Here is a 9,174-nt window from a genome sequence, read left to right as displayed (position 1 = left end):
GCTGTCTGAGTAAGGCTTGCCGGAGAGACAGATTAGGATGAAAGGGTTATGCTAGACCAGCTAGGAACCAGCCCCTTTCCCCCCTCTGCCAACACCCTTTCTCCTTCTTCTTTTCGAATTTTTTCGTGATCAATTTTTTGCGAAATAATCTTGAAATTTTTTGCCAAGTTCACCTTGCGGTCATATTTTTCATAGTGACAAAACAATGTTACTTTTTTAAACAATATTTATGAGCAATTGCACCATTTAACCATTTTTTATGACTGGGATTGATTTTTTTTTGCAATTAATACGGAATTCCTTGCGAAAGAATCCTTGCTATCATATTTTTTATAATGACCTGATATGCATTACGGGGAGGTTTCTCAATCGAACTTTCCATATCATGTGGCCTTGAAAAGGGCTGGATTATTTAGAGAATGAAAACTCCTTCATCTGTCAACTTCTGAAGAAAAATTAAATTAAATTTCCTTACAGAAACGGATTCCTTTGTGAAGAAAGAATAAATCTATCACATCAAGCTGCTAGAAAAAGTTCGTGCCTATTCCATTGATTTCAGTGAACTGAGTGTTGGTATCAGCTTTGACTTGAAGTGTACGATGAATGATTGAAAGGTGTGTAATATTCTTACTGGACCGAATGCGTCTTCTTTCTGCGATATTTATGGGGTTTGAGCAAAACATGTTAACAAATTACCATATGTAGCTAAAATTCCATGCAATTAGGCATACTCGTACTTATTTGTTCTCAGATTTTTAACATTTGGAAAAGTAAAACGTTTTCTGAATAATGTATTTCATATTGTGACTACTATCGGATAAACAATAGCATTTCCACATTGCAGTATGAGAGCAAAGAGTCTTTTTCAAGAAATTTTGAATTAACTCCGCTAAAAAATCAATCCTATTCATGAAATAATGGACAAAATTTACATTTCCTGATAAAAATTGTTTGAAAAATGAACATTATTGGGTCAATATGAAAAACATTTTGTCTTCGGCAAAACATTTTAAGTCGATTCCGCAAAAAAATCAATCCTATTCATGAAAAAATGGTTAAAACGTGCATTTTTTATAAATTGTGTAAAAAATTAACTTTTTTTGGTCACTATGAAAAATATGTTCGCAAGGTGTCTTCGGCAAGACATTTTAAGATCATTTCGCGAAAAAAAAATAATCCTATTCATGAAAAAATGGTTAAAATTAGTATTTGTTCATAAAGATTGTTAAAAAAATTACCATGTTTTTAATTAGTTAATACATTCTAATAATGCCCTTTTTTAATGAATTTGAAAGTCTGAGAAGAAATTGTATCACGGAATTTTAACAACAAAAAGTTTTAAATTTTTTGTTAAATGACAAATTTTCATTAAGCCAAAATATAATTTCCGCAGTCACTCGGTATGCCTGCAAGCCGTACGGGTATTTCTGAAAAAAACATAAAAATCCGTCAAGAATTGCACTGTCAGTCGATTTTGATCCAAAAGAGGTGTTTTTTGACATACTGTGCGGCGACGCAGCGCTCGGGCGCACGCACAGTGGCATATAATTACTTTTTTGATTCAAAACAGCGTACAACTCACAATTATTAGGATCAATACTAGGAATTATTGAGTCTGATTTTACAATTAGGCTTCCAATGTTTCTTATAAATAAACAAATATGACGAAAAATTGCCATTTTTTCTATTTAAAGATCCCGGTACTCGTGAATAACATTATAATTCTTTAAATCACCTAACTTTCATAGAGTGACATTAGTTGAAGATATTCCAATATTATATATAAAAAATATAAACAAATTATTTGTTGAAAGAGGGTTTTTTTTACGATTTTACATCATTTTACATTTTTAGTAATTATATTGTAAGAAATTTGGATAAAAACAATATGATGATGAAGAAATTATTTCTTGAGATTATTATTGTAAAGAGTGTAAACAAATTTAATGAACAAATGAATTAATCAGGAATCGTTTTACAGAAAACTTCGTTTTTTCCATCACAACTTTTAAAATGATGAACTTTATGATAATTTTAGAAAGAATTCATAATCTATTGATCAATTTTTTTCAAAAACAATTTTAGTAAACGAATGCATTATTGGGGTAACTGTAGACGAAAAAAATCTTTTTTTTTTCAATCTCAGACTTTGGGATTGGGATCTTCATAATAAATGAATGAGAGTAATGAGAAACTTAAGCTGAAAGGACAGATTTTTAAAAACAACTTTTTCGTTGACTATCACTTAAACAATTTATATCCTTTTCGAATTCGTTTTGAAAAATCATAAAATTTATCAACTAATTACCAATTTTTTTGAAATTACCATGAAGTTTCCAATTAAAAAGAATAATGTCGAAAAATCAATTTTCCTAGAACACATGCCCGAATAATGTACTTTTTTGTTAAATTTGTTTAACAAAATCATAAAATTGATCAATTAATGATGAATTTCGCTAAAATTTTTTATGAAGTTCTCAATAAAAAAGTCTGATATCGAAATAATGAATTTTTACGTCAACAGATGCACGAATAATACATTTGTTTATTACATTTTTTTAAATCATGAAATTGATCAATAAATTATGCATTTGTTCTGAAAAAATCATAAAGTTCCGAATTTAAAAAGTTGCCATCGAAAAAAAACGAATTTTTCTTTCGACAAATGTCTTATCTATGAATTGACTTATTGGATTTGTTTAAAAACCTATAAAACTTTTCAACTGGTTATCAAAATTGCTGAAATTCTCATAAATTTCCCAACTGTAAGGACTATCATTGAAAAACATGAATTATTCTACTGATAAATGCCATATCTATGCATTTTCTTATTAAATTTGTTTAAAATAAAATTAAAGGTGGATCAAAAAATTATGCATTTTTCTAAAACTATCATAAATTTCCTAATTAAAAAGATACATCGAAAGAATGAAGTTTTCTGTCAAGAAATGGCTGATTAATGCATTTGTCTATTAAATGTTAGTAGTTAAGAGATCAATTTTGATCAGTTATCAAAAATATAGTTGTTACTTTCTTTTTTATTATTTTAAATGATATTTAGGTACTATGAAACAAAAAAATTTGTTATAATATTCATTTAATTTTAGAATTAAAAATCGAGTGAGCCACAAAAATAATCGCGCGTACTTGTTTTTTAGTTTATTCATAAATAAGCTGATAATTATATTTTGTCTATAAATGTGAAAAGAAAATTGAAAAAATAAGAGATTCCGAATCTGCCTTACAGATGGTGTCTAATAGAATAGGTAAACAAAAAAAGACCTAGAGTTGGCCTGCAACTTAATTATATATGGAATTTTTTAAGTTGCAAACTCATTGCAAATATGAAATTTCATTTTTATGGTTTTCAATTCTGATAAGGGTCAATTAAAAATTCACTGAAATAATTATTGCGCTCATAATTATCCGATTCTCAAGATCAATTTTTCCAATAAAAATTCAAAACTGGATATGATTTAGAGATGCCCTATTTGATTTTTTGTATTTTTTAGTTGTTTCTTGTTGTTTTTATTTTATCAATGTCTTGAAAAAATAAAAATTTTAAATTTGTTGTGCCAATTGCAAAATATATTACGTCAATTATCGAAAGTTCATTATTGGAGAAATATGTTACACAAAAAAATTATATTTTTCTTAAAAATGAGTTTCAAAATTGCCAATAAGTTATTCACAATGGTGGTAAATACAACACAGTACAACTTTATATGTATTTAAATTTAATGCATGCATTCACAAGAAATGTTTTCTAGAAAGATTTAATTTGTACCAAAAGAGATGAATTTTGAAATGAAAGAGACGACTTTTAAAGAATATTTTAATTTTACAATAAAGAAAGTTTTTTTCAGTCTATAATGAAAAAAATTATCCATAATGCTTTATTTCAAGCCAAAACGAGAACACTTCTACAACAAACATTAATTTTCAACCAACCACTTGACTTTTTGACAAAGAAAATTAATTTTCTATCATAGCAGACGTATTTTTTACAAAATATAACCGACTTAGAATTTTCGACCAATTTTATGTATCTTTCACCCAATTAGTTAAGTTTTTAAATAATTCAACAGAATTTGAATTTTTAAATTAAATATATTTTTAGTTAATGACAAAGAAATACCATACAAAATTATTAATTTTCCTCATAAAAAGAGGAAATTCCTAAGCAAATAATTAAATTTTCTACAAAATACATAAACCAATGCGAATTTTGAAACTTATTTTCCACTTTTTTTAGGCTAGGAACAAAATGCGATCTAGCCGAGGAAAACCAGCTCTAAATTCGGATTTAGGGATCACAAAAACGTATTAAAATGTTTGTCTCGTCGGGTGGACAAGACTTTTTCGTATGTCTGTATAATCATAATTAAATTAGCTTAATGTTAATTCTAGAGGAACCTAAATGCAAACTGAAAATTTTACTACTTTCAGAATACCTGTCTTTCGTTATTTAATGAATGGTACTTACTGTACGTGATAAGGCTATGTGAGTATTCATCCTTCCCTCGGAAATCCTAACGTACAATTCATACGAATTCCGAATGTTTGTGAAACAAGATTGCCCGAAACTTAATTATTTACTGAATTTTTTAATTTTCAAACTTATTGCAAATGTGAAACTTCCTGTTCATGTATTTCCATAATGAAAAAGTTTAGATAAAAACCGACTCATATAATTATTTAGTATTATTTAGTATAATTATTTTATTATATTTTAAATATATATTAAATAGCTTATATTATTAAATTATTTAGTATAATTATTTATAATTATTTTGGTATTTGCTTCAATAACTTCATCTTAAATTCATTGTGTATCATCCAAATAATATGCAAAGCTTTTTTTGCAGATTTCAATTTTTTTATTATTTCAACAAATTGCACTTTAGAATGACCTGATTTTCATGACAATTTGTTCGAAAAAAAACTAAAAATCAGATATAATTTAGAGGTGCTCTATTTGACTTTCGTATTTTTGGTTATGTGTAAATTTTTTTGTTTTCTAAATGTTTTTATTTTTTCAATGTCTTGAAAATGCATTTTGTACATAATAAATATAATGTACATAATTTAATGAATATTGCTCAACTTTTTTGAAAAAGATAATTTTACTTCACTTGTAAATTAAGAAAGTTAATTTTCGTAGAAAAATGTGAAGCAAGAAAAAAAGTTATCACTCTTAAAAATTTGTTTCAAAATTGCCATTAAATTATTGAAAATATAAAATAGGATAACTTAATATGTGTTTAAATTTAATACGTGTAATCTTAAGAGATATTTTTAAAAAACATCTTTAAAAAAAGATGTGATTTCTACCAAAAAAGATAAATTTGAAAATAAAAAGGGGAAAAAGAGGCATTTTTAAACAAGAAAATTAATTTTCTACTAAAAAAGACGAAAGCTCAATTTTTTAACAAAGCGGTCTAATTTTCTACAAAATATATAAATGTGTAACCGAATACTAGAAATTTTTTTGATTGATTAATTCGCTACATAAGTAGTTAAGTTTTAAATAATTCAATAAAAGTTGAATTTTTATTATAAAAATATTTTTTAAGTAAAAACAGAAAAAATATAATCCAAAATGGTTAATTTCCATGATAAAGAGATGAGATTCCCACAAAGCAATTAAATTTTAAAAAAATTAATTTAATTATCAAAGAAAAGATAAACATTGAAACACAAAAATGGACTTTCTACTTAAAAATGACTAATGATCAAAAAAATAAATACATTTTTAACCAAATAGTTCAATTACCCACTAAGAAGTTTAATTTTCTACCAAAAAAGATGCATTTCCAACGAAACATGAAAAATTTTTACCAGATAGTTGAAATTGCACAATTTTAATACATTTTCTATCAAATAGTTGAATTCTTATTCTAAAAAATACTCTTTTTTAACCCAGAATTCAATACTTAAAGTTTCATCAAAAGAACGTGCTTTCAATTTTTTTAAACAAATTTTCTGCAAAGCGTTTTAATTTTCAACAACAAAAAACAGTTAATTTGGACCAGACATTTGAATTTTCAAAAAAATAAATAAACTTTAAGTCTAAAAGAATTAACTTATGACCAAAAAACGAATTTTCAGCAAAAGATAAAAAAATTTGAACTAAATTTATAAATTCTTAGATAAAAAAGTAAGTTTCAAAGAAATCAATTCAGCTTTCAAACCTAGAGTTTATTTTTTAAACTAAAAAGATAAGTGTTTAACAAAAAAGTTAATAGTTGATATGTCTTCACAAAATATTTTAATTTTAATTCAGCAAGATTTGAATTAAACAAGAAATACGAATTCTTAACAAAACAGATTCATTTACAAACAAATAAATCATTTTTATGTTTAAAGAAATTAATCAATTACAACAACAAAAAACAAATTTTTAGAAAAAGAGGTCAATTTTCAATTAGATTTATAAGTTATTAGTCAAAGAAATAAATGTTTAAGAAATCAGTTTAAATTTCAATCAAAAAGTTTAATTTAAAAATTAAAAAGATGGACTTTTAACCAAAAAATGTAATAGTTGACATTTCATTACAACACTATTTCGTTTTTAAATCGGAAAGAGTTGAATTAAACAAAAAAATTCCATTTTTTAACTAAATATGTGAATTTTCAACAAAATACCAGAACTTTCATCCAAACAATTAAATTTCGAGCTAGAACAGATAAAGTTTTATTTGATGAAACAATTCAGTTTCTATTCTCAATTGTTCAATCCTAAAGCCTGAAATACAAATTTTCTACAAAGAATTGAATTTTAAACCATATTTGTGAAGTTTTGAAAAAAAAGTTAATGATAGGCCTGAGAAGAAGTTACAAGTGAAAAAAATGAATTTTTAATAAAGTAGTTGAATTTCAAACCAAATGAAATGACTGTGAAGCCTCCGATAAATAAATATAAATTTTTACATTGTATGGTTTAAACAATAATATCTTAAATAAGCATTACAAATTATTTTTATTACTTTCAAAAAATATCTAAATCTTTTAGAAAATTGGAAATTTGACTAGGAAATATAGTGTCGGACTAAGCAATATTGTCGGTCCTGAATAATGCACCAAATTTTAGGTTTGTTATACTAAATACTTATTGTTTTGAAAAAAAATTATTATGTAAGTTTCAATATTAAAAAAAAACATGTTACTTAATTCATAGAACAAAACCTTATTTCTTTGTACATTTAGTATTTCTTCAATTTATAAACATTACTGTTGCTATGCATAATTTCTTTTTTTAATAAATAGCTGGAGGTTTGGCTCAATTATTATTAATTTTTCTTAATAATTTCATATTTTCTCTGACAAAAATAAATTTTCTTTGATCGTAAAGCCTTTTTTTTTTGGTTTAGATAACGGGGACGTTGTATATCCATTTTTATTTACAACCATCGCAACATATATTTTACAGCACGCAACGTTCCTTCTTCCTATCTTTAGTATATTATTACGTATATCATTATACATAAATTCACATCATGGCACATGACATTATCAATTGCTTTTGGCGTTTCTATGTACATTTGGGGGAAAACAGCAAACAGTCTGCTGCTATAAATAAAGAGAAGTCGTTGTATCTTTTCAAACTGAATTTTCAACTCTCACAATGTCAGCTGTAAAGTTTATTATGGTGTTCGTCTACACCGCCATTATTTTCAATCAAATTTTTGGGCAAGGTAAAGTGAATTCCGAAATTTTTTCTAATTTATGAAAACTTTTTAAATTTGCAAAAAAAAAAAGAAAAAAGTTAATAAATTTAAATAAGAATAAAATCAAATTTAAAATCCTATTTAACGTCCTATAATTAAGTGAATGTGCAGAATTTCTGAAAATAAAAACAAAGTTCGAGGCCAAATATAGGATGGAGCGGGCAGGAACAGCAACGAAAACACGATGCTCTCTACCTGAGACCCAAGAATCAAGTCCAGGGTGAGAGCATCGTCGATTCGTTGCTGTTATTGCCTGCTCGAATTTTATTTTTATTTTTTTCCTGGATAAGGGTACTTAATGTGTCAAAAAACGTTGGTGAATAGTTTTAACACATTTTTAAATTTAATTTGATAATAATAAAAATAAAAAGAGACGAACGAAAAAAAAAGAGAAAGAAGGCGATTTTATTGGTTGCCTTCTCATTTTTCTTTCTTCTTTTTTTATTTGATTTGAAAAAGATATTTTTTTCTCTTCTTTTTTCGAAAAATTATTATCTTTTTTCAAATTGCAATAGGAGCAAGTAAATTCTCTTTAATTTAATGCAATTTCTTTCATTAAAAGAAATTTTTTGTTCGTATTTAAATTGATGTTCTAAATTTTTAATTAATTTTTCTTTGAATAAAGACAAATATGTTAAAGAAACAATTATAAGAAAGTTTGTAACTTTCGAACATATTTTTCAATAAAAGATGAGTTCATTTTTTTCTTCAATTTTATGAAAAAACCTAGAAACAAATTTTTGTTTCAGAAGATTGGATGTTTGATGAAGGCCGGCCTGAAGACTGCGCAGTTGTTCATCATTATCCCGATGTATGTTGATTGTATTTAAGAAGATGTTTTAATGAAAAAAGCGTGTATGTATAAAAAACCTAATGCTTTATTCATCGATACTAGTGACACGTTTTCAATGTAAAAACATTATAAATTAACAATTTTTCCATATTTTAATTTTCGCCGATGTCTGTTAATTTTTAAAAATAAGTCTAATTTTAATGTGCCTCTTTAGAGTTTTAGAAATGTTATTCCTTACATGTCAGTTTCATTAAATAAATGTGATAAAAAATTGCAAGATAAATTTTATATAGAGATGTAGAGTAAAAAATATTTTTTCATATTTGGTAGACTTTTCTGTCATATATTGGATTTATCAATTATAACTTTTGGCTTTAAAATTGATTTTTCAAAAATAATCCCTGTTTTGCATAACACTTTGTATAAAATTTTAGTTTATCTCCAACATTCGTTTATGTACAGAGAAAGTGCAAAAAACTAAAACTATTTTTACAGGAACCTAAAAAAACCAGATACATTACAACTAAAATTACAAGAAAGTACATCTTTTTTATATTATTAGGGCGATTATTTTTTTTTTTTTATATAGTTGTAATTTTTTTAGTTACAATTTTGAGCAAGAATGTACAAAAAGCACACTTACGAAAAACT

The 9,174-nt window shown here is 25.6% G+C and overlaps 1 long non-coding RNA gene across 1 annotated transcript; it reads left to right on the top strand.

The window, feature by feature from the left end:
• The first annotated feature begins 7,563 nt into the window (after positions 1-7,563).
• LOC117181803 lies at positions 7,564-8,800 on the top strand. Its single transcript, XR_004468175.1, has 2 exons — positions 7,564-7,697; positions 8,480-8,800. It is a non-coding gene; the product is annotated as an uncharacterized LOC117181803 (long non-coding RNA).
• Positions 8,801-9,174: the final 374 nt, after the last annotated feature.

This window comes from Belonocnema kinseyi, chromosome 10 (genome assembly GCF_010883055.1).
Source record: "Belonocnema kinseyi isolate 2016_QV_RU_SX_M_011 chromosome 10, B_treatae_v1, whole genome shotgun sequence".
Taxonomy (NCBI): domain Eukaryota; kingdom Metazoa; phylum Arthropoda; class Insecta; order Hymenoptera; family Cynipidae; genus Belonocnema; species Belonocnema kinseyi.
The sequence above is the reverse complement of the archived record's forward strand: the minus strand, read 5'-3'. Positions and strand labels throughout refer to the sequence as shown.